The 27,507-nt window shown below is 39.9% G+C and overlaps 1 long non-coding RNA gene across 1 annotated transcript; it reads left to right on the top strand.

The window, feature by feature from the left end:
• Positions 1-12,985: 12,985 nt before the first annotated feature.
• LOC138481781 (uncharacterized) lies at positions 12,986-13,739 on the top strand. The gene is made up of 3 exons (XR_011274402.1): positions 12,986-13,111; positions 13,239-13,324; positions 13,470-13,739. It is a non-coding gene; the product is annotated as an uncharacterized lncRNA (long non-coding RNA).
• Positions 13,740-27,507: the final 13,768 nt, after the last annotated feature.

The raw sequence follows: 27,507 nt of genomic DNA, 5'->3' as shown, positions 1-27,507 counted from the left end.
AGCGAACTTCCTCCTCACAGAAAAGACCACTGTTCCATTGATCTTCTACCCGATGTTCAGGTTCCCTTTGGTAGGATGTACACCTTAGCAGAGCCTGAAAAGGAAGCCCTGAAATACTGTCTTCAGACCAAGCTCAAGAACGGTTTAATCCAGGAGTCCAAGTCCCCTGCTGGGACTTCGTTGTTCTTTATCCCGAAAAAAGATACTTTCCACTTATGGCCATGCATTGATTACAGAGGATTAAATCAAGTCACAGTCAAAGATAAGTACCCTCACCTGCTTATACCAGACATTCTGGAGGTGGTCCGAGGGGCCACTATTTTCAGCAAGTTAGACTTAGGGGGAGCTTATCGTCTTCTCTGGATTCGTAGTGGCGATGAATGGAAGAAGGCGTTCCGCACGCCCTCTGGCCACTATGAATACTGTTTGATGCACTTTGCTCTGGCTAATGCCCCTGCAGTTTTTCAAAGATTTATGCACCATATTTTCGCTGATCGTATGCTGCACTCCGTTGTGGTCTACTTGGACGACATTTTGGTTTTCTCTAAGTCTCTCCCTGAACACCAGAAACTCGTCTCTAAAGTCTTGTCTTGTCTCCAAGAAAACCAACTGTTCTCCAAGCTTGAGAAGTGTAAGTTTCATCAAGCTTCAGTGAGTTTCCTGGGCTTCATTTTGTCTGCCACTGGGGCTTCCATGGATCCTAAGACAGTACAGGCCATCACCCACTGGAAGGAACCAAGAACTGCCAAGGGCATTCAAAGTTTTTTGTTTTATATAGAAAATTCATACCCAATTTCTCCAGGAAAATCCAGCCATTAACAGCTCTCCTAAACAAGGGGATTTGTGTTCTTTGTGATGAAACGGCTCAGAATGCCTTCAAGGAATTACAAGAACATTTTACTAGAGCACCCATTTTACGTCTCCCAGATCAAAATCAACAGTTCTACTGAGATACTGATGCCTCCAATGTGGGCATGGAGCAGTCCTAAAACAAAGATTCGAAAAACAGCTTGAAGCTCCCATTGTCTTCATGTCAAAGACTTTGACTTAATCGGAACAGAACTATACGATACTAGAGAAAGAACTTCTGCCGATAAGAAAGTCATGTCTTTAGCGGCGTCCTCTCTTGCTCGGATCCAGATACCCAGTTACTATACGTACTGACCATAGCAATTTGAAAGTCTTGCAGCAGCATGAATGTCAGAATAGCAGGCAGGCCCATTGGGCATATTTTTCCCCTCATATGACTTGGTATTCACATTCCTACCTGGAGCTGACAACCACATTGCTGATGACTTGTCACGTATTTGTTTGGAAGGGCACACCGTGCCGTCCAAGGAGCTCCTTTTACCCAAAGCGGTGTTCGTATTTGAGATCTCCTCTTTTCTTCAAAGAATTAAGCAAGCTACTCATCGTAATGACCAAGACATACAAGGGATTGTGCACAGATATAACCTGCAAGATGAAAACGGGCTATTGTTCCATGATCAAGCCCTCTTTATACCTTCCGCCACTCTTCAATTAGAAGTCCTTCCAATATCTCACAACATCAAATCTGCAGGTAACCGAGGGCTCAGAGTTACCCAGGAAAACATAACTCAATATTTTTGGTGGCCCAAGGTGATTCCGATGTGGAAAGGTATATATCAGAATGTACCGTCTGCCAACAGAGTAAGACTCCACACAGGTTACCCATGGGTAATTTAACTCAACCAGCTCTTCCTTCAGCGTGCTGGGAACACATTAGTACAGATTTTATTGTGGATCTTCCTCTCTCTCAGGATCAAACCGCTATAATGGTGACAGTGGATTCCCTGACTAAGATGGCTCACTTTACAACTTTACCCAGGTTTCCCACTGCTCAAGTTATGGCTAATATTTTTCTTCATAACATTTTCCAGCTCCATGGCCTTCCTTCAACCTTTCTTTCTGATAGAGGTCCCCAATATACCTCTAATTATTGGAAACATCTCTGCAAAATGTTGGGTATACAACAGGCCTTAACATTTGGCAATCACCCACAATCTAATGGACAAACAGAACGTTTAAACCAGTCTTTAGAACAATATCTAAGATGTTTTGCTTCTGTTTCACAAGACAGCTTGGCTTCATTACTGCCATAGGCAGAATTTGCATACAACACCTCTTTGCATACATCTATCGGAGTAAGTCCCTTCTTTTATCCTTACAGATTTCACCCAAGCATTTTTCCTGCAGTTATTAGGTCTTCCGACAAAGTACCCTCTGTGGATGAATTGGTGTCCAAAATGCAAAAAGGTCATACTCACGGCCTACGGGCACTTACTGAATCCAGAATAGCTAGCAAAAGATGGGCGGATTCTAAAAGTCTTTGTTTACCCAATTTTCAGAAAGAGAATCTGGTTTGGCTCTCAGCCAAATATTTACCCAAACATTTGGTTCCCTCTAAACTCTCTACCTGTAATTTCATGCCTTTCAAGATCCTTCAATTAATTGGACCTGTAGCTTTTAAGCTCCAACTCCCAGCCTCCTGGTGTCAAATGTATCCTGCTATTCATTCTTCCCAATTGGAAGCTTACCTGGAAGACCCCTTTAAAAGGACAATCCATCCTAAGCCGCCTCCTCTTGATACCCTTTCTGCACCTGAGTTTGAGGTGCAAGCCATTTGTGACTCTAGATACCATAGAGGTCAGTTACAGTACCGACTGGACTGGAAGGGTTATGGACCTGCAGACCGCACCTGGGAGCCAGCTTCTGCTGTTCATGCCCCTACCCTGCTACAGCGCTTTCACAAACTTCAGCCCTGGAAGCTGGGACCATGCCCACTGCAGAGGGAGCATACTGTTAAGACTCTCCCCAGTTCCTGGTCAGTGTGGCAGTGCTGGAGGCACAGACACCCAAAGGGCATCTGCACTCCTTCAAGATGGCGTTTCCTCAATGGGACTTTCTGTATTGCCTGCAGCCTTTCAGCCTTTCCCAAGATGGCCAGCGCTGTACATTGCCAAGGCAACAGACCGCTTTGCAGAGACTATTTCAGTACACAGACAACACAGCCCACTGCGTTGCTTTGTTCCTTCTGCCCTAGCCATGCCCCCTTGTTTCATTCGCCTTGCTCCTAGTTTGGCGCCGCCTGACTCGTGGCTTTTTGGCCCATTTTCCAGTCTTCCGCACTGCTATTGCTTCTTTCTGAGTTCCGGGCTTCCCCGGCACTCTGTCCATGGCATCGCTGGGTCAGGCTCCTCCCCTCTAGCTGGTGGGCTCCTTGCTGCAGCTCCTACAGCTTTGCTGAGTTGGGCTTCTCCCTTCTGGCAGCCGTACACCTTATCTGGGTTCTGGCTCCTCCAGCGCTTGCTCTCTGCTTCGCTGGGTCGGGCTTCTCCCTTCTCACAGCCGTTCATCCTTCCTGAGTTCTGGCTCCTCTGGCACTTGTCCCTCGGCTTCTTAGAGTCGGCCACTTTTCTCCTATCTATCCTTAATCTTGGCTAGATTTCTTTTCATCCTGGGATTCTTATTCTTCTCTGTGGTATTCTGTTCTATCCTTGTTTCCCAATTTTATGCTCATCTCTCCCATTCCCCAAATCTTTGCATCGTTATCCCTGCGGACTCCCACGCTGTTATTGTTCATCATTTCTGGATTCTACGTTCTGGCTGGACTGCAAGGTCCTTCACAGCAAGAACCGCTGTATTTCATTAAGATTTTTTTGGCACTGCAGTTTTCCCCTTCTTTCTGGGCATGATTACTACCCTGTTTCCCCTCGCACTTTCCCCACTTCCCAATTCCCATGCACTTGCGCAATCTGACTGACACCTGGCCTAGTAGGATCATTGTCTGTCTTCCCTCTGTTCCTCCTTCCTTGCCTTGTCATGCCTTGAAACACTTGTGTATAGGTGTGCTATAAATGCCATATCATATCATATCATAAACTAAAGGGTAAGTGGTTACTAGGAAGTCCACTTTTCACATTCAAATCAGGACAGTTCATTTTGTCTGAATTGCAAGGTTTGTTATAGTTGTCACACATCCCAGCACCCAATATTAATCCATATCATTATCTCTTCACCACTCTCCCTCATCTCAGTACAATAATAGCAATCTACTCATCCAACTACTTCAATCCCACACTTTTGCATTACTCCCACAGGTCTCTTCCTATTCCCAGTACAACAGTGCTCTGCAACCTTTAACCCAAACAAATGTTTTCACCAACACCTCCCATTACCTATCCAATTACCTATCCATCCACCGTCCTGATGCCACTTCACAATTATAATCCATATCATAATCCTCATAGCCGACTTACTTGTCACAGTACAGCAGGGATCTACAACCTGTCACTCTTCAGATGCTTTGGCCCAAATCTACCATTGCTTATGCCTCCCCCTTCATCATGCCACTTCTTAATTATAATCCATATAATTACCCCAACTTCCCTCTTCTTCATCCTAGTACCCAATATGAATCCATATTATTATTCATACACCACTTTTCCTCAGGTTAGTACAATAATACCAATCCACGTCATTACCTCCAAATTCATCTTCAACCTACTTTTCAATAGTCATCCATATAATGATCTCAACATCCATATTACTCAACCCAGAATCTTAAATTAACACATATCATTACCCACACATCCTTCTTATGACATTAAAGTGCACACTTTCCTACTAAAACTCAACTCCATTGAAAACAAAGAGAAGATTGGGCAGGTAAAAAGAAGTGCGAGTCATACACTCACCGTCCACTAAAACAATGTATAGAAAAGGTACACGAAAGAGAAAAAGTAACATAGCTCTTTCAAAGTACAACCACAGTCATCACCAACAAAAGTATTACTCCTGCATTAAAAAAGAAAAGTAATCAAGTACCTCCTAAAACAATTTCAACAGAGTTCAAACACCCCAACTAACAAAACAGACATAGGAACAATTTCTTCCAATGTCAATGTAGTCACAATAAAAATGATTAGTCGCAGAGTCAGGGACGTCATTTCACCAAAATGCCACGGGTAGCGGAAGTGACATCACACGACCCTTGACCCCTAATCACATCACAAGAAGTGATGTAATTTGACCCCACCCTGAAGTGATATCGTGGGAATTGATGGAACAAGACCTTTCACCCGTTGACAAAACAGGAAGTGGCATCACATAGCATTGTACACTACGAAAACTATGGTTACGATATCACTATAATGTGATGTATACATTTCATACAAGAATGTATCGCCATATGTATCGTTAAGATCAGTGTGTATAGGCCCATATTACCAAATTACTTTGAATGCAAGCAGACGTCCATGACCAAATGATAATGATGTGTTATTATATAGCACTTACCCTTAAGCGCTTTATAGAGAAAAAATATACACCCAATATCACCCAACCTATGCTGGTACTCATTTATCAACCTCAGAAGGATGAAAGGCTGAGTTGAGGCATTTAAGAACAGACTGAATTAGTGACTCACCCCCTGAAGTGTGCCTGAAATAAACCCTTAATGAGTTTAGCAATTATTGTATAGAATTCCAGAAACAATAAAACAAGAGATGAGTCAAAGCCGTAGCGCTGAAGATATGCATGATTGACAATGTTAAATGTATTGTCATTTGAAACAATACATGTAGAAAATACTGTTTGTCACTCTGCTTACTAACCCACAAATATGCAGACCTCAATGTGCTCATTCATGCATATCTTCAGCGCTACGGCGCAGTTTGTAAATGTGTCTCGTTCTCTGTTAGTGTAAAATAAAAACCTTGTTGTTCATTTCTATATCTTCAGGTGTTTTCTGTCTATTGAGCTTACAAACCTGGTGACCCTATGTCACGCCTTTGGTTAGGGTAGCTTTGACTCATCTCCTGTTTTATTGGACCTATTACCCTCTCGAGTCAAGCCCCCTTATAAAAAAAGAGGGTCCGCCCACTTATTTCTCATAGAATTCCAGAAAGACACATTATTTGGTATTCCTATTCTTTCTTATTTAGGGTCAATGCTAAAAGTGGTAGACTTGTGGCACTCCTGTTCTTATTTTTCTTCTTTTTTTTTAAGGGGCCTGAAAAAGAAAGCCAGCCACTCCAGAAGTAAAGAGCCACATGGTATTGGCCACAGCCCAGGAGATTGCATTACAAAAAAAAGAAAAAAAAACGTTTTTTTTGTAATTTTCTTTTTTAGAGGTCAGAAGTCGCAAGGGAGACCACAGAGGTTGCAAGGGAGATGTCAGAGGTCGCAGTTGTGACCTCTGGCAACCCCTAAATGACGTCCCTGTGCAGAGTCCTCAGCAATCTCAAAAAGAATTCTGAAAAGTCACATTCCTCACTTCAAAATGACCAAAGAAAACTAGTACTTGAAGCACTGACTGACAACACATTAAAATTAAAAATAACTATTTATATTAGTTTTAGACAGAATGAAATAATTAACAAGATTTATGAAAAAAGCTACACAAAGAATCATAAACATACACAACGTCAACATAGATAACTTTTATAATTTCTGTGCAGGTGAATGTTGTTACACCAGGAGCAGAGTACCATACTTAATTGAAGAAGCACACAACCAACAGCAAACAATTGCCATAGATACTAATAGAAGAGGCTATGAAATAATAGGAGATATCATTATGATGAAAGAAAAAATCTTCCCAAACAAGTCCCAAACAAATCTTCAACCAAATGTTCCTCATGTCCACAGAGCTCATCCGGTCTACTAATGGGCATGTAGCTCAACTTGCAATGCGCACCAACAGTAGTTCAAATGTTTAAGACAATTTCTCAAGCAATGCATTAAAATGAAAGACAAAAGTAGAAACAACATTTAAAAAAACATGGATTCTTGTATAGTGCCCATCCACGCTGGACTACGAGGACATTCAATATCCTGCATTTTAGGAGCATCTTGAAAAAAACAACTTTTATCAAATAAAAATGTTAGCAACACACCATACTACAATGTGCAACCTTGTGTAGCAATTATACAATCTAAAAGTCCTGCTCTAGAATTACAAAAACTCAATGACAGTCTTCTAACTGGAACAGCACAAGAAGTGCTGTGACAAATAGTAGACATACAAAGCAAATATTTCTGAACTGAAGCAGAAGTACAAAACACAAGTAACTTAGAAAATACTAACCAACAACTTTCAAGCAGAATCATAATAGTTCCAATTGACCCTGAATCTTAAAGCAGAGAACAAATACACTATAATCAACCCATAAATACTTTGCACATACAGCAATAATAAGCTTGATGATAACCAAATCCCACCTTGAAATATCAATAATAACGTAGAAATATTTCTACTTCCAAATGCTCTCCAACAACATAATCGATATTAGAGTATTATAATTCAAACAGAACACCCATTCCAAGCTATAATATGTCTACAACTAAATACTGCCAAATTGCCCCGTCTGAATTACTTAAAGGCATTCATGGCAAGGCAGTATATTTACCAGTAGACCCCAACACAAAAGGTGAAACCCTAGGAGTAGGACATGGAAGTAGGGCAACCAATTTATCAATCTTTAATTGTACTAGTTAATGGTGTTTCAGCAAAAGGTAAAACAAATTTGCAACAACTAGAGCACACAGCATGATCTGCAAGAAGGTCTAAGGTATTTCCTAGAAGTACCAGAGAGAGAACACATTTCCGTAAACGAAATCCTTCTGGCAGTGCATGCAGTGGCTTCACTGGGGGACCCAGGAGGTCCAGGTGAGAGGACGGGAGAGCATGATCAGACCAGAAGAGAGGAGTAATGAAAGGGTTGAAAATGGGGATGCCTGAAGAGGTGAGAGCATCCAAGGTGTGTCCAGTTGAGTGTATTGGACCGGAGGAAAGAATGGAGAGGGAAAGAGAGTCACAGATTGTGAAAGAGACCAGAGGCCGCATCAGGGGTGTTGAGGTGAATATTGAAGTCTCTGAGGAGGGGAAACTTGGAGGAGGAGGCAAGGAGAGAAGAGGTGAGGTCAGCCCATTCTGAGAGGAAGTGGGAGACTTGGCCAGGGGGCCTGTAGATGGTGGCCAGAGCCCGAGAGAGGCCAGGAGTGACACCAAGCCTGCAGACAAGGCATTCAAAAGAGGCCTGAGTGGGTATGAAAGTTGCAGGGACCCACTCACGGAAGATCAGGGTCACTCCACCCCAGGCAGGTTAGGCCTAGGATTAGAGATGATCATGTAACCCTCAGGGAGGAGAGTGTCAAAACTCTTGACAGAGCTGGCAGTGAACCACATCTTGGTGAGAGAGCAGACTTGTAGGTCAAGGTCTTCAAGGTGGTGGCAGATGTCAGAGGAGTGTTTGACGGCAGAGCGAGTGTTGAGGGCAGCTAAGTGGAGCAGGTTGACACTTTTGAAGGTCTTCCAAGGAGGGGTACAGGAGTGTGGTACACCCGTAGAAGGTGGCAGAGAGGCCAGAGGGGTGGCAGGAGGAGGAGTGGCAGGAGAGGGGAGTACATTGATGAGATATGGAAGACGCCTACCAAGAAGGAGGAGGTTGGGCTGAGAGCCCTGGATCATAACAGTGCCATTTAGGTAGACATTAATGATGACCCTAGAGAACAGGAAGGATGCCAAGAGTACCTCCCAATGGGTGCCACTATTAATGGGAGAGGAAGAGAAATGGAAGAGCACAGAGACCAAAAGGAGAATCCAAAGATCCGGAGAAGGAATGACAAGGAGGATTTCAGTGAATGTCTGCCTGGAAGAAGCGTTGATAGAAGCGTTGACATAGGCACCAGCGATGGGCAGGCCTGGGTTGGAGACCAGGAGATCCTTCTTGATCTTTTTCCTTCCAAACTTTGACAGAGGGATAGAATAGGTGAGAGAATAGCAATTAGAGAAGATAGAAGAGATTGTGAGCACCATTGAGGGAGACTGCGGAGAGAAGGAAGGGGGAGAGGGAAGAAACTGCATAAAATGACACCAACTACAACCACACATCAATGCACCAATGAGAGTCAAGTGTCTAGGAAGGGATAAAGGCCCAGGTTACATCATACAGCAGAAAGCACGACACCTAGAAGTGAGTTAACTGGACAGAGGAAAACCTAGAAAGAGGGAAAGAGGGAAAAGCCTAATTTTTAAACACAGCAGCAATTGCAAAAACACACAGATACCACTTTCCTAGAAAAGAGGGAAAAGTCTAATGATTAAACACAGCAGCAATTGCAAAATCACACAGATTCGACTTTGCTGGAAGGGGGAGAAGATCCCACATGCCATTTATGACAATTCATCAATGCCAGATATGGATAACATACAACCGCTAGTGCAGCAGACTGTAGAATTAGATAATAGAGGTAATAAAAGAGGAGGTACAGTTAAAAAATGAGCAGTAATGTCTTTTCCCCTGCCCGCACCTTTCTTACTTTGCTAGTTGCGGCTTGTTGATGGCTGCGTTGCATGCTCCAACAGCGAACACCGGCAAACACCCTCTGGAGCTGCTAATGTGGGAGCTGCCTTTTGCCTACAGACCCTTAGCCGCAGGGGGCCGCAGGGGCAGTGGGGCTGCACTACTGGGATCACACAAGTATGGCAGCACACCCAAACAGGGGTTGGGGGTGGGAGGCTGGAGGGAAGGAGGAAACAAAGGGATTGGTATACAGCCGGCCCGCAAGCATCAAATACAGAATATTTAGCCAAGCAGCAAGAATACTGTTAAAAATGGAGTGGGAGCCCAAGGATGGTAGGAGGATTCACTGCATGAACAACCTGCTCAAACAAGGCTGCGCCGACCATGAGCTCCCAGTCACAGTCCGAGGCAGACCACATTGCCGGTCCCTGGTGGCCTTTTCCACTTTAAGCCAATTGCCGGTCCCTGGTAGCCATGACCAGTGACCAGATTGGCCAAGCCCCAGACAATCTGGACACTGTCCATGGTCACAGGCTATGCCTCAGGCACCAAAGTTATTTCACAATGTTTTGCACCTGTCGTTGCCGGTGGCCAGATCCACTGCCCCCTTTAACCACATAGCCAGTCCCAGGTGCTCATGCACACTTTCCCCATAGCCTGTGGCCAGATTTTCATGCTGCGGAAAATCTGCCCACTAGCCATGACCACAGGTCATGCCTCAGGCACCAAAGTTATATCACTGTTTTTTGTACCTACAAAACACAGGACAGGTTTGCAAAAGCATGTTCCAGGCTCTTTGCCAATGCTCCTCGCACAGGTTTGCTGCAAACCTGTCCAGTACATTGTGCTGTAGCCATGAGCAGTATTTCTTTTCCTATTCAAGCCTATTCCGATTTTGAAAATGTTGTGACCTCTACTACAATTTTGCCCCTTCTTGAAAAAATTCCCTTAATCTTTGCACAAACATTTAAAGTAGTGTCTATAATCTTTTTGCATACGTTTGTGCGGATTTGTCAAACAGCACCAAAGTTATAAGAAATCCACACATTATGGAACCCCCCTCTAATTTTGCCCCTGATTGACGAAACTATACCAAACTTTCAAACAATATTCGAAGGTCTATCTTTATTTGTATTGCAGAATTTCATGCACTTTGGTTGAACGGCGACAAAGTTATAAGCAGTCTAATAACTGTTATTCACCAATCCTGTAATGCACACAAATGAACATCTCAGCAAAGCATCCGACCATCTGAAAAAAAAACACTGATTTTTGGCTTTTTCTGGCAATATCCCATCCCGTCCTCAACACTATTCTCCTCCACAGAGTTAGTTTAATTTGTTTGACAAGTGTAATGTTGTGTTTTTCAATATATTTTAACCGTGATGTATGGACTTGGAGTGCAGTTCGCAGATCCAACATGGCTGCCATTTGAAAAGATGTAACACACCTCACATTTCTCAATTGACCAATCAGTGGCCGGGTACGATGTGCGTGAATGTTACGCAGCTATCTGATTGGTATAGAGGCAAGTCTGTGGACCGGAAGAAGATATCACTAATAATTTTGTGCCCGATTTGTTTTCCTTTTTTTTGTAAAAGTCTACTTGACGGAATAACATCAAATTTGCAAACGCATGCTTTCGGGACCAGGCTGCCACTCCTCAACCAAGTTTGGTGCAAATCTGTCTAGTGGTTTGGGCTGTATCCATGAGCACAATTTATTTCCATTCATGCCTTTCTAGATTTCAAAGGTTTTGTGATTCCCGTCGTCTCTCCCTTGATCAAATGGCACCAAATTTTGCAAGAACATCTGTCACGTCTATACTTTTTTTGCAAACTTTCATGCAGATTCGTCAAATGCCGCCAACGTTATAAGCCACCTATTGCTCTAAATGGGGTGGAAAATTGAGGAGGGGCTCTCGTAAGGGGGAATGGCCTAAGTATGAGTGCTTAGGCCACACACCCCAACATGAACCACCACCCAGCCCTTGCATTCAAGGAGCTGTGGTTTTTGAATTGTCTGATGGAGTTGCTGACCCTCCCTAGCAATCGGTTAACCACATGACTCCTTGAATGCATTGGGCTGCCAGCTGCGTGATGTCTCTTTATTCCGAAACAGGAGGAGGGATGGGTTGGCCAGCCTCTCCTTTTGTTTCAGCGTAAAGAGCTAACATGCAGTGGAAGCCCTTTAACCAAGCACGGTTAGTAGGCTTCCTGCTGCATGTGAGCTCTTTACTCAGAAACAAGAGAGGCTGGCCAACCCAAGCCTCCTCGTGTTTCTGAATAAAGAGACATCACGCAGCAGGTTTAGCCAAAGTGCTGCTCGGTTACAGCTGACTTCAGGTATCAGCATTTATGATTAGAAAAAGAAAAGACAATGGGGGTAATTCATGGATTATTTGCGCCGAAAAAAACGGGATTTGTGCGCCATTTTGCCCGCAAATCCCCATTTGTTAAACAGGGATTTGCGGGCAGAATGGCGCACAAATCCCATTCCCACTGTGCACTGCTAAGACTAACACCCACGACATCAAAGATGACATCACAAATGTCATTGATGACTTCACTGATAACATCACATGTCTGTCTACCTCTTTTTTCCTTTACTGACATATCTAGGCCACATGGTTTTCTTCACTAACAGTCATGAACTAAAAATTGTGAACGTACTATATTTGTAGACTTATCCTTCAAGTATGTTCTTATAGTAATTCCCTTAGGGTCCAGTCATATCATATGGAACATATCCATATGGGAAGACACAAGCTTGAAAAACAGCAATTCTTTCTGTGCATGAAGATAATCAGTAGAGTTATCAGCAATTTCTCATAGTTCTGTTTTTTTTATTACTGTATTTTCCCTGGATATGCTCATATGTGTATAGATTTTACTCACACTACTTTCCTTAGGGTCCAGTCACATCATGTAATACATGTACATAGGGTAAAAAGCAGCTTTGAAACAGAGCAATCATTTATTTGCATAAAGATAATCAGTTAGATTATGAATTATTTCTGCTACTACTTCTGCTTTTTTGCTTACTTCACTTTCGCTGTATATACCCATATTTGTATGTGTTATTGTGTCTTGGTGTTTTGTCTGTAATAATGCAATTATATTATACGTGGGTTTTATTAGCTACTTATTACGTATTTGACAGTACACAAAACTCTAATAAGAAAACAGTTATCATTTCATACAGTACTCCTCCATGTGAACTCCCCTTTTTCCCTTCGGGATCTTTTTTTGGAATAATGAAATGATAACTGTTTTCTTATTAGAGTTTTGTGTACTGTCAAATACATAAACTGCATCAAATAAAAACCTGAGCCCGCTATTTAATAATCTAGATAAAAGACTTTCCTAGATTAGAACTTTGACACTATTACAGTGGCTTGAAACGGGTGCACTAGAGGTCCAGAATTGTCAGTTTCAACATGACAAACTAGGACAGGCTTGTGCAAGTGGCATTTGTCTGATCCAAGCATTAGTTCATCCTCCTACCCTGTCTGAACCCATTTAATTTGATGCAGTTTACTTTTTCAACTCAAAACGCTTCATTAATTGCTGCACCTAATGGCTTACAACCTTTAATATGCAAACCTTGTTCTATACCTTTTTTTTAGGGTTTTTTCACCTACGGGTTAGCAATTGTTGGCCTCTCCTTCCAACTTGATCCCACACCGTCGAAGACTCGAAGATTTGGAATATTCCCTATCCTTATCTATTATAGAGTCGATTGCAGACACGATTAGAGGCTAAAACATTCTACAATTTAAGGTTGGTAATAGAAGGGGTAACATATTGATCTGTTCTCTGTGGAGACAGGGGACACTGTGTTTTAGCAATCGAAGTCTGAGATAATCTAGTGATATCTCTTTTAGCTTCTTATTTTTGTCTTTTGTAGATGTAAATTTATTTGCATCACCAGTCCTGTTTGGGTGGCGGATCGAAACAAACACATTTTTCGGCACCACTTCTGGACCAACTTAGGTGAATATATATATATATATCCCCAGGTTTTATTTCCATGGCTAGAGGCATCGAAAATTAGGAGGCTCACTCATTATACTCTGTATTTTAACAAAGTTTTTTTTCTGTTTTTTCTATTTTGTCTGTTTTAATGTGTTTCATTAAGGGTCAACGTCTCCCACAGACTTTCAGATCTACAATCAAGCTCTTATGAATTGTACAAAGTTTTACCTGCAAGAACTACTGAATGATAGACAAAAAATTTAAGCATTAGTTCGTTCCAGGTTTTTATTTGCAATATTTAGTGCGCCCTGAGGAAGGCGACTACTGACTCGCTCAATGGAGCCAGATAGGTTGAATTCGCCGAAACTGTTATGATATTTTAAGATCATGTATGCACAGTAGGCACGTAGCACTTTTTTAGCATTTAGTACTTTATTTCTTTGTTAACAACTTGGCACTTAGCACTTGGTTGCACTTAGCACTTTATTCAATTGTTAACTATTTGCCCTCTCCATAGCACTTTGACTATTTGGATGGAATTTAAAATGAGACAGCGATGCTTTACCTTGAGTAACATGAGGTTACGAATTGTGGCAACTAAACTGCTATTGAATGGCTTGAGGCATTAGATTTGACAAGTATTTTATAATCAATTCATCGATTTTATTGTTGATTTGATGTTTATATATTATGTAATTTTATAATGGTAATAAATTACTAATTAAAAATGATAATGTGAATATTTATGACTGGGCTCTCCTTTTCTTCCTCGCCTCTATTTCCATAATTGAGTACTCAAATTAATACAGTACTCCTCCATGTGAACTCCCCTTTTTCCCTTCGGGATCTTTTTTTGTAATTTTGTTGTTCCCCAGTTCCATGGTATAGGGGTTACCCATCCGTTGTGATATATCATTTCATTATTCAACATATCAACATTATGAATATTATACCTTCATCATGTATGCTGCACACAATGCCTATGTTTCTGCATGAGTACCTTAGTATATTGGAAATAACTTCATAATATAATGCTATTTATATCAATGCATCGCTTAATGCACTAATTAGCTCTTGATATTTATTCCAATAATCTTTGACACTTTTTTCTCAACATTATAATAAGAATCCCTTGTACACACATTTCATGAAAAGTAAATGCACTTGTGATGTCATCAGTGATGTCATCAATGACATTTGTGATGTCATATTTGATGTCGTGGGTGTTAGTCTTAGCAGTGCACAGTGGTGGCGTGAGTTATGGTTGCTTAGCTTACCATAACTGGCGAATTTCAGGGGTTTTTCGGTTTTACTTGGAACCATAACGTCCCTTTAACAAAGATTTTTCACTGAATTTCATAGGTTTTTAGTAGCGCAACTTAACAATAATAACTCTGACTTTATGTACATGTAATATGGAACATACTGAACCCCCTCTACTGAATTTGATGTCCGCGAACTCTTTTAATCTCCACGGACATGTTCGGACAACAGCACCACTATCCAAAAAGTCTGGCGGGGTATGTTTAATTGTTATATCATAACATATGAACATTTTACAAATTCACAAACCAGCACACATACACCATATATATATAACACACTAACCATTCATTTAAATACAATATTTTCTAAAAATGGAATATACCAAAAGAAGAAAGATAGGCTTCCAACATGATTACCTCACAGAAACTCCACAACTAAGAGCAACATCAGATCTACAGACCACTCAGAACACACCTTACCTGAAATAGTAAGTGTACTGCATTTTACTTATATATTTGTAAACTTTCTGTATTAGATACAAAAAAGAATGATATGTTTTTTTTCTCACAGAAATGTCTAGTACTCTGGAGTGGCTAGAGGAGCATTTCCCACGTGAGGAAATGTCAGAAGATAGTGAATCTAATGGTAGAGACTTTACTATATAAACCAATTAAATAATATTTTATATACATTTAACATATATATTTTCTTTTGTAAAGACCATACAAAAATTGAAAATACTAAAGAAAACGCTGTATTGGATAAGATTCTTCAGAACATAGAAGAAAAAATGTACCTACTCTTGGCAAATTTTTATAATTTAAAAAACTTTGTGGAAGATCACTTCAAGCAAACAACTACATACCATTGTCCCACATGTACCTGTCCCCCCACCATATCCCAGTCAATTATCCCCAAACCCTCTCCATGAACCAAAACATTTTGATGAGACTTCCATCCCTTCTTCACCTCATATAAATCCTGTTGAAACCCCTAATTCTCCTGTTTTTGGTTCAGTTTCTGCCTCACCTTCTCTGTTATAAATTTAACATACATGTAAAATAAAGTCAAATTATTATATTGTGTCCTAATTAATTTCTTGGTTTTTTTTAAAAGCAGTTCAGGTGTCCGTGGACAGCACGGGTGTTCAGAATGTCCATAGAGAAAAGAAAATGGAGGTGTCCTAAGAACACTATACTTGTCCGTACTGTTCACTAGCAAGTTGAAACTGTTCTAAGAACACACGCGGTGTCCTGAAATGTTCGTCAATGGATGAAATGTGGGTGTCCTGACCACGCTGTCCGTATTGTTCGCTGGGAAGATGAAAGTGTTCTTAGAACATATTATGTATCCTGGGATGTTTGTAAATAAACAAAATGGGGGTGTCCTGAGTACGCTATGCCTGTCCGTATTGTTCGCAGGCAAGTTTAAACTGTTCTAAGAACACAGGCTGTGTCCTAAAATGTTCGTAAAGAAACAAAATGGGAGTGTCCTGAGGACGCTCTGCCTGTCCGTATTGTTCGCAGGCAAGTTGAAACTGTTCAAGAACACACGCGGTGTCCTGAAATGTTCGTCAATGGACGAAATGTGGGTGTCCTGAGCACGCTGTCTGTATTGTTCGCTGACAAGATGAAAGTGTTCTTAGAACATATTATGTGTCCTTGGATGTTCGTAAATAAACAAAATGGGGGTGTCCTAAGGAGGCTATGGCTGTCCGTATTGTTCGCAGGCAAGTTGAAACTGTTCTAAGAACACAGGCTGTGTCCTAAAATGTTCATAAACAAACAAAATGGGAGTGTCCTTAGGACACTATGCCTGTCCGTAATGTTCGCAGGCAAGTTGAAACTGTTCTAAGAACACACGCAGTGTCTTGAAATATTTGTCAATGGACGAAATGTGGGTGTCCTGACGACGCTGTCCGTATTGTTCGCTGGCAAGATGAAAGTGTTCTTAGAACATATTATGTGTCTTGGGATGTTCGTAAATAAACAAAATGGGGGTGTCCTGAGGACGCTATCCCTGTCCATATTGTTCGCAGGCAAGTTGAAATTGTTCTAAGAACAAAGGCTGTGTCCTAAAATGTTCGTAAAGAAACAAAATGGGAGTGTCCTGAGGACGCTCTGCCTGTCTGTATTCTTCGCAGGCAAGTTGAAACTGTTCTAAGAACACACGCAGTGTCCTGAAATGTTCGTCAATGGACGAAATGTGGGTGTCCTGAGGACGCTGTCCGTATTGTTTGCTGGCAAGATGAAAGTGTTCTCAGAACATATTATGTGTCCTGGGAGGTTCTTAAATAAACAAAATGGGGGTGTCCTGAGGACGCTATGCCTGTCCGTACTGTTCATAGGCAGGTTGAAACTGTTCTAAGAACACATCAAGTGTCCCGGAATGTTCGTAAATAAACAAAATGGGGGTGTCCTGAGGATGCTATACCTGTCCATATAGTTCGTAGACAAGGTGAAACTGTTCTAAGAACAACCGCCGGTCCGTAACTGTTCATTTCACTTGTGACGCACTTTTAATCACTTCAGGTCCCGACCAGTGTCGGTAAAACACCAACGCGCATGCGCACAATAGTTTCAGTGCATTTGGTGACCGCGCCCATGATCAGCGTATGTTCTGATTGCGAACACTGTTCGTGTACCCGAACAATTTAAAACTCCATTTTCAAGTAATCTACAATATTTTCCAACAAAAAATCCCCATAGAACAAGTCCCACATAGTAATCCTGAGTTTCTACATACTTTTTGTGACTTTTTGAACCCTTTATTCTGTTCGATCTGTCCGTGGACAGCGCGCATGTCTGTGAACCACACACAAGCACCCCTATAAAAGACCACGCCCTAGAGCTCATTCCCATTGTGTTTCTGGCTATCCTACAGAGCACAGCAAATTTTCCTGCCAATTTGCAGATTTCCATCGCAAACTTGATGGCCTCCATGGCTCCATACTGCCACCTGGTGCTGCATCTGCCTCAGCACCACCTCCACCCCCTCCACCACCACCACCTCCCCAAGGGCCTGAAGAGGGGAACAGGAGTGAGGATGCACAGGAGGACGAAGAGGATGACGAGAATGAGGTAGTGGAAATCCCTACTACCAGCACTCGGCGTGAGTCTTGGGTGTGGCGGTTATTTACCATTCGTGGTAATGGTCCTAAGGCACGTGCGAACTAAGTCACCCGCAATGAGTGCAAAATGGTACTCAGTAGCGGGAGGCATGATTCATACAGCTTTGGAAAAAAAATAAATCAACAAAATGGTGGGAACCTCACACAATCTCTGACACCTTGAGGTAAAGCAATATGAAAGAACAAATAGTGGTGCCAGGATATCGAGAGCAGCTGGTAGAAAAAGGCAGAAGGTAATGAATCAAATCATAATTTTATTTTGTTTAAATTTAAATAAAAAAATCATCATGAACATCTTTAATTAATTCATTTTTTTTAAAAAAACATCCTAAATATCAGGCATTCGTACATTCATTCAGCTAATAGAGATCCTAAAACATTGGATTTAAATTATTTCAAGAAATTTAAGAAAGTGCAAATTCAATTCCATTATTTTGATAATAGTTGTTCACTCCAGACAAAATATCCGATATTTTCATGATGATTTTTTTATTTAAATTTAAACAAAATAAAATTATTTACCTTCTGCCTTTTTCTACCAGCTGCTCTCGATATCCTGGCACCACTATTTGTTCTTTCATACAGCTTTGGGACAACTACCATCAAGCGACACCTAAAGTCATTCCACTCGGGGGCCGTTCACAAGGTTGTACCTTGCGAGGAGCGTAGCAGGTTGACTTCCTCTACTTCATCCTCTGTTTCCGATCCTGTCACCACAAGGAACACTCCTGTGGGACAACGTATTCCTCAAGCTGCCTCACAGGCCATACGCAATGCTGATGACCCTTACCTTTCGAGGGTCACAGTTGTGTGTATGTACTGCGACGCAGTACTGTGCAGGGGGGGAGACTTCGTAGTGCTTTTGAGGCTATCGTTTCAGAGCACGAGAAGGTCTGCTCACTACGCAAGTGAAACACACTCTACATCTTCCTCTCTCAGCTTGCCCTTTCATATGCCTGTGGTTGATGTCCCCCCTTACCCTCCTTTCCCCTCCTCTCCTAGTGTGTCTTGTATAAAAAAAAACCAAAAAATGTAAAACAACAAATAAAAAAAGGCTCTTTCAGAGCCGAATTGTACAGTTTAAAAATAGAAGTGAAAATAAATGAAGCAGGGCCCTGTGTATTTTTTAGAAGTCCGCGGACAGTCCACGGACATCTAAAATTTTGGGGTGCTACCCTATCATAACCATTGCAGTTTTATCTGGGAGGAAGTGGTGGCTCTGAAAAAGAGCCTTTTGGTGGTGTTTATTCAACACCTACTATAAAATGGATGCTGTAATTCCAAAAAAGGTTGCAATGCATTTTGTAAATTTCTCAAAAAAATCTGACTGCCAGCATAAGTAAGATGGACTCCATCTCTGCGAAAAATGTATGTACTACGAAACATAATATTTTCATTGTGAAAAGAGGACAGGCCAAAATCTCTTAGAAAGGCACAAACAGCCTAATTGACATTGCGCCTTGCTTTCTCCAATTGTGGACCAAATGAAGAAGAACAAAGCCACTTTTGTCTCTGCGCAATCCGTGAAAAAATTACTTGAGAATTTGGAAACATGTCCATGACCTTCCCAAGTCCTTCTTTCATTGCAAATTGCAAAGAAATTCCAGACACATGTCCTAAACTGTTCCCTCCACAATGAATTACAATTATGTCTGGATGTTGCTCTGTCTCCAGAGAGGTAGCAAGTCCAACCACTTCATTCCACGTACTCCATGCCAGTGCACTTCCACATGTGGGCATCCAAGATCTACAGCTACTCCACAGCTTTCTGCATGTACCTTCAACCAATGTATCTACGAGTCTCCCAAAATCCAAACAATCTGTTTTTTGAAACACACAGCCATAGCTATCTGTTCTTCTATCACCAAAAAGAGTATCTGAGAAACTCTCTCTTGGCACAACACACCCACTAAACTTTCCTGACCAATCCCTTTCTCTGTTCATTCTCATTTGCATGGCTCCCCAACCCAAAAATCCCTGGATGTAACACCCGATGTCCGTGGACTACCGCCATGTGTGCGGACATATCGTAACATGAACATTCCTTATACCATTTCCTTTTCACTTTCTGTGCCATTCCCTCATTGGATATAGCTAAGAAGTCACATGAACATGCACCAATCACATCCATGACCTCTACATCTAACTGCATCATCATAGATCCACAGTTTAAATGTACTGTGAATCTCTCTGAGTACAAGTGTCATATCATTGGAAAGCACATTCTACCAGAAATACTGTACAAGTCTCCAAGATTTCTACTTGCACCTGCATGCATACCCATATGCATGAACACAAACTACAGGTATGCATATTTTCTATTTAGTACATGTACAATTGTTATAGATTCATATAAACAGATTGACTGACTTTTAGCTTGTATAATCTATAAAATGAATTTACTGTCATTTTTTCCATCTCCTAAAATCAACTGTCACTTCCAAACCTATCTGCTATTTAATTTCTTTTTACACACACATTTTCAAAGCATGTTGAACTAACATATTTAAAGTACAATATGAAGAGTTAACATACTGAAACAAAATTACATGCACACAGTATATTAAAAAATCAAACAATACTTGTACAAAAATACAAACATTTATTTACTTATATTTATATACTGCGCAAGCAGCCCATGGCATTGAGGCGCTGTTACTTACAAGAGCTTAGTTACAGAAATAGTGGTATTCAGTGGTACATTATGAATTCCACAAGGCATACAAATGATATTTTGGTTGGTACAGTTAGTCATTACAATACAGTTTATGCATTAAGAACATATGATATGTATTCAACTGATGCGACGCATCTTATGTGAATGATTTTGAGGAAGGTGCTGAGGGTCAATGTCAATGAAAAAATTCAATGTCTAAATTAAAAACAATGCTATATACAAACAAAATTCCTTATTTGTTTCCTTTACAATTGCAGTGAAGACCATTCTCTTGAAAAGAAGCAGCCGAATTTGAAGTACAAAGAACAACTAAGAAGAAACCTGCTCATTTCAGATAAAAAGTAAGTTGAATACCACCATATTATTTGTACTATTATTCAAACGCACGGTAAGGTTAATTTATGCTATTTCTGTGTCTAAAAATAGAGAGTGTGCACCATTCTGTCTACAAATCCCCATTTGCTAAACAGAGATTTACAGGCAGAATGCCACACAATTTCTTAGTTTTCGACACACAAATAACCCAACTCAAGCCCTAGAATTCTGAAATTATAGAACAAACAACTGTTTTAATTGTATACCATTAGATTTACTATTTCTACTTCTCCACACCACCAGCTTACTTTCTATTGTCATCTGAACCCCAGTTTAGTAGCACATAAATTCAAGAATAGCCATCCCAACTAGTTGTAGTTACCCAATGCAAAATCACACACCATTACATACATCTTTATGATCTTACTCAAACACTCATGCACACGGCACACATACATTAAGAACACCCCAACCCATACCTTCTTTATTTTTTTCAACTGACCCTAAAGAATGTCTACCAAAAATCAAGTCCATAGAAAGCAACGCAGAAACAGAGCAAATGAAAATAGAAGTGTCCAAAACAAGCATCCATCTAGCAGAATTTGTAAAACAAAGTTAAAACAAAACAGCCAATACAGTCATTTAGTGAAACAAAACAAGTTTCAAGTACAGAAACTTTGGCTCCTCTATCAAAATGTAAAACAAACCACAAAACAATTAACAAAAAATCAGCTACCACTACAGATAAAACTGCTCCTATAAATCTTGATATAGTGCAAACTAAGCATACCAAAAAAAGTATTTTAGCAAAAATGTTCCGTCACAGAGTCCTTCAAAATCTTATAAAAACAGGAGAGAAATCAAACTCAACCCTTAAAACCTATCGTAGAAAATTAATCTTAGAAGCGTTGAGAGACAGTGCAATCCTTCTCAAAAGAAAGTTATTTATTTTAGTGTTAAACAAAATGAAACCACTAACAAAACTAATGATTAAATTACACAAAAGACTTCTCAATAAACGAGATGTCAACAGAAATAACTTCTTAAGTATCTGTGGAGGTTTATGGAGTCACACTACGAGCACAGAACCATACTTTAATCAAGAAGCATACAAACAAAAGCAAACAAATACAATTGCCATACATAGCAGTGGACGAGGTTATGAAAAAGTAAATAATACCATAATGGAACAAGAAATACTGCTTACAAAGAATCTTTCAAGTCTTTACGCCAATTACTCAATCAATATGTGAAAGGCAAAGACAAAATGAAAATTAAACTACTGCAAAATATGGATACCTGTCCAATGCGCAAGTACACAGGACTACAAGGACATTCATTGGCCTGCATTTCAGGACCTACTTGCAAAACCACCTTCCATTATATCAAAATGATATCAACACATCATTCAACTATAAGCAATCTAGTCAATAAACTGTACTATGCTAAAAGTCCTGCTTTAGCACTAGCCAATTTAAATAACATTCTTCTACATGGTACAGCAAAAGACCTGCTTGAAGAAATCGACTATATCCAGAAAAAATATTTTGGAAGTGAAAGCCACTTACAGAATGAAATAGCTTTAAAGCAAATTAGCAACAATTCTATGAATGGCAACCTTCTACTACACACATACAAAAATGAAATACGGAAATTTAAAAGTACATCTGCTGAAGTACCAAACCATGTGTGTGTATGTTGCCATAGAACTTTTTATAAAAGTAACACAAAAACTGTAGACCTACATATAAAATAGAAGACAATGAAGATTCTAAATGGTTTGAATTAGCTCTCTACCTTATATCATAAAACAAATACAAAATTACTGACTCCTTAATACTTTGCAGTTACTGCACTAAAAAACTTGACAACAACCAAACTCCTTCACGTGCTATCACAAATAATTTGGAATTATTTCCACTACCAAAACCCCTAAAACAACTCAATGTATATGAGAGCATCATAATTCAAACAGTGCACCCCTTTCAAGCAATAGTACGCCTTCAACCAAAACAGCAAAATTACCTCCCTCTGAATACTACAAAGAAATTAATATTGAAGAAAACTCTAAGGATACCACTGAAATAATTCAAGAGACACAAGAAGCTGGTCAATTTGAGCTCCTAGATCCTGCTACAATATCCAATACTTTAGACCATTATACAATTCACCCATTGGACTCTAATGACACCGTAGAAGATGCACTAGAAACCTACCAAATGCATCAAACAAAAGGATCACCAATCAGCCTATGGGGAAAAAGTATAGAAGCACATGCTTTTCCTCTACTCTTTCCTACTGGCAAAGGAGGAAGGTACGATGATAGACCTATTCAAATAACAGCATCAGAATATCGCTCATTACGAATGTATTCTGAAGATCCCAGATTTAGACAAAATGTGGAATACATATTCCACCTACTCTTTGAAAGTTAACTAGCAACTTTATGTTACAGAGTTGCACACACATTAAAATCAGGATCCCACTTTCAAAATATGTCAGCTACACAATTATTACAAAAAGTGCAACAAAAAGATGAGGTTTTACAATCAAATATTACAAATCTATTAGCAAATATGCATGGTACTAAAGAGTACTGGTTTCGACGTCACGGAGCTGTACGTTGTATGATAAAAAACCTTGGCCCACCCACTTGGTTTGTTACATTAAGTTGTGCAGAATATGCATGGGAAGATTTACATGATATCCTACGCATATCAAACAAAAACAAAACAAACATAGATATACTAACACCTGGAGAACTTTGTTCTCTAGATCCTGTTAATGTTTCAAGATATTTTCACCATTGCTTCATTGCTATACTACACTTTATTTGTAATAAAACTGCTCTTCCCTTTGGAGAAGTGCAACACTTCTTTTGGAGAAAAGAATGCCAAGCCAGAGGAGCACCACAATCCACATGCTTTTATGGATTAAAGATGCTCCTAAATTTGGTCAAGACAGTGAAACCACTGTTTTATAGTTTATTGAACAATATGTCACTTGTCAAATTCCATCAGAAGTAACAAATAGTGATCTTCAAGCACACATTTTACAATTTCAAAGACACAAATGTGGCAAATATTGTCATTGCAAATACAAAAACAACGGGAAATACTACACCAAATACCGCTTTGGTTTCCCTAGACCGGTCAAGTGAACAACTTCATGTCTTCAGTTAGACATAGTGTTAAAGGTAAATCACCTAAAAATACATATTACATACAAAGAACAGAAGAAGAAAAATATATCAATGATTACAATGCAATCATTGCCCACTTATGGAATGAAAACATAGATGTGCAGTACATTGCAGACAATTCCACTGCAGTTGCGCGATATGTTACAGCATACTTACCCAAAGCAGAAAAAACAGAGCTACAAGACCTCTGCAATGACCTGTCATCAGACAAAACACTGTCTCAAAAATGATACAGCTTGGGAATAAAAATGCTCTCCCATAGAGAATGTGGCTCCTATGAAGCATCAGATAGTTTAACTGGTACTGCTTTGTATGGAAAATCTGAAAATATAGTATGGCTAAGTCTTGGTTCTGCTAAATCTAGAAAAGGAGTTCTAAAATCATACGAAGATATAGAAACAATAGCCAAATATGATCCCAACAGCCAAGACATTTTAAAAAACAATTTGCTGGACACATACTACCGAAACAGAAGTACCACTTTGGAAACCATGTGTCTATACCACATAGCCCAAAACTTCACATACAAAAATAATATAAAACCTGATGAAAAAAAAGGTAGATACAGAGTAACAAATTGTGAAGGCAGCTTAGTAAAACTCATCAAACCAAAATTAATTAATCATATCAAATTGTCATTAAAGACTCCTCAACATAAAGAACTATATTACATGTCCCTGCTACAACTCTTTAAACCATGGACAAAAGAAGAAGAAATACTAGATAACTATGACTCCTATGAAGACACTTTCAAAGCAAATGAAAGCATTATAACTGATGTAAACTTTACACAGTACAAAACAATGGTGTACAATGAACAGCAACACAAAGAAGAACTGCAGGCCCAACTAGATAAGGACACTCCTGACACTAGTCAGCCTTCTGTAACAGGAAGCCAAGAACCACTGGGTGAGCCACTAATAACAAAGGAGGCAGAATTAGCTATGACAGAAGTAGAAAACACCATGTGTCAGCATGAAGATGAAGAAGACTTAACTATACTACAATCAAAACTAAACAATGAACAATGTAGCATTTTTGAAGAAGTAACAAAAGAAATTGCACATGGTGTACAACATGAAAACAAAAAATGCACCTGCCAAAATTACAATCCTATACTACTGTACGTCAGTGGTGAAGCTGGTTCTGGCAAAACATTCTTAATCAAAATCATCAGTAAATTCCTTCAACAATTGACAAACAACAAACTGTCAGCTGTTGTCACTGCCCCCACAGGTTTAGCTGCCTACAACATAGGCAGTGTCTCTTTACACTGATTACTACTCCTGCCAGTAGAACACCAAAACAAATTAGACTATTACAAACTTTCTACAGAATCTGCAATGGAACTACGCAGAGTATTAAACAAATGAAGATGCTACTAATAGATGAAGTGAGCATGGTCTCCAATCTAATGTTGGCCTTGATTCACCTCAGATTACAAGAAGTACTCAAAACAAACTACGAAGAGCTCTTTGGAGGAAAACACATTATTGTTTTCAGAGATCTTCTTAAATTGACACCAGTGAAAGGTGAGCATATTTTTAAAACCTTAGGACACAAACTCTGCCATAAAACTGTTGGCAGCATTGGAAATGTCAAGCTTTGGCAACATTTCCGATACAGAGAATTAACAGAAAACATGCGGCAATCTGCAGATCTCACTTATGCCAACATCTTAAAAAGTATTAGAGTTTGTATATTATCTCAAGAAGCACAAGCAATATTGAAAACCCGGCACGTTCATGCACTTTATGGCCATAATGCATGTGCTACGGATGTTATGGAACAATTAGCCCACAAAAATGTCAATTGTATGGCCTTAATGCCAACTCTTGCAAGCTGTTTCAAATTCAATGAAACAATGTTAAAAAAAGAAATGCAACCAATAATTGAAATTTGCACCACAGACAAACTAGACGTACATGGTATGACACTACCCATGTTTGAACAAGCCACAACAAGATTAAATAGTTTAGAAAATTCAATCTCCAACACAGCTGGATTGGAAACCATATTAAAATTATCCTTAAATTGCAGAGTAATACTAAAACGTAACCTTGACGTGGATCAAGGACTAGTTAATGAAGCACTGGGTACAGTTGTTGGCTTTCAAACATACCCACATGACAACAACATTCAGTTTGTCAATATTCTCTTTGACAAACTTTCTGAAGTGAAAAGGATGGGACACTCAACAGCTCGATTCCTTCTCTTCAAAGACATGTATGTATGAAGAGAACAATTTTCTCTAACTCTTGCATACCCAGTCACCATTCATAAATCACAAGGTCTTACCCTAGACAAAGCATTGATAGACATTGGTAACACAGTCTTTAAAGAAGGCATGAGCTACGTAGCACTATCACACTTACGTACACTTGACAGTCTATTTCTGATCAACTTTGTTGCAAGTAAAGTAAATGCTGATATTCCTTGCATTTCAGAATACAATAGACTTCGTCCACTATACACCCCCCATTTAAAAACATATCCTATTCCACAAAAAGTAAAATGTTCTAAAAGAAAACTAAATCAAACAGAAATGCAACAGGATTTCACTGCAAATCCTCCAAAGAGATTAAAAGAAACTAATACTTTATCAAGTACCACAATCAAAAAAGAACATATTAGGGAAAGTAAACCAGTTTCTTTTTCAAAGAAGGAAGACAAACTCCAAAAAAAGCACTCAGATACAGAACTACCTGGTCCATTTAAACTTTCAAATGTAATTGGTGTAAGTTTCTACGCAAATGTAGCAATGAATATTCTATTTCAATTACCACCAATAGTTGACAACATTTATTTACACAGTACAGACAAATTGTGTTTGCAAATGTTAGTACTTCATAGAAATGCAACAAACAATCCTGACAACACGTATAGTGTTTATGGAATAAGACAACAATTGGACTACTGTGCTGGAATAGTGAAATTCACTATAAACTCACAGGAAGATCCAAAAGAATTTCTAATGTACTTGCTACAAGTACTGGAAAACAAAAACATACCTATAAATGAAATCTTCCAGATTGCATACATGTGGAAACATACATGCACTCTCTGCAACAATGTGACACAAGAACAAATCCCCAATGAGAGCTTTGTGTATGTATCAATACCTAATTGTGAATCCGTTCCATTTCAGCAACTAGTACAAAATGCAAACCATGGTAGATTATGTACTACCTGCAATTCGGATAATCGCTCCACCTTACTAATACAAACACATAGGGCCTCATTACACGGATGGTGGTAAGGGTTTACTGGTACCGGTAAGGGTACCAGTGCCGGTAAACCCTTACCGCCTTACTACGAGGTCCCTTTGTGGGACCCTATCTTAACGGCTGGTTTTACCAGCCGTTAAGGATGGGACCCACAAAGGGACCTTGGCGGTAATTATGGGTGCAAAAATGGGAATGGGGAAGTGCCATGGTGAATGGGGAATTACCGCCCCCACACTCCTTGGAATAGGGTGGTAATTGCGCCATTCACCATGGCGGACTCGGTAAAATACCCGCGGAAACCATGGCGCTAATAGCGCCATGGTTCCCGCCGTCTGTGTAATGAGGCCCACAGTAAATACGTAATACTAATGCTTCTATGTTACA

This window comes from Ambystoma mexicanum, chromosome 5p (assembly GCF_040938575.1).
Source record: "Ambystoma mexicanum isolate Mex_15411 chromosome 5p, UKY_AmexF1_1, whole genome shotgun sequence".
Taxonomy (NCBI): Eukaryota; Metazoa; Chordata; class Amphibia; order Caudata; family Ambystomatidae; genus Ambystoma; species Ambystoma mexicanum.
This window is presented reverse-complemented; position numbering and strand designations above follow the sequence as displayed.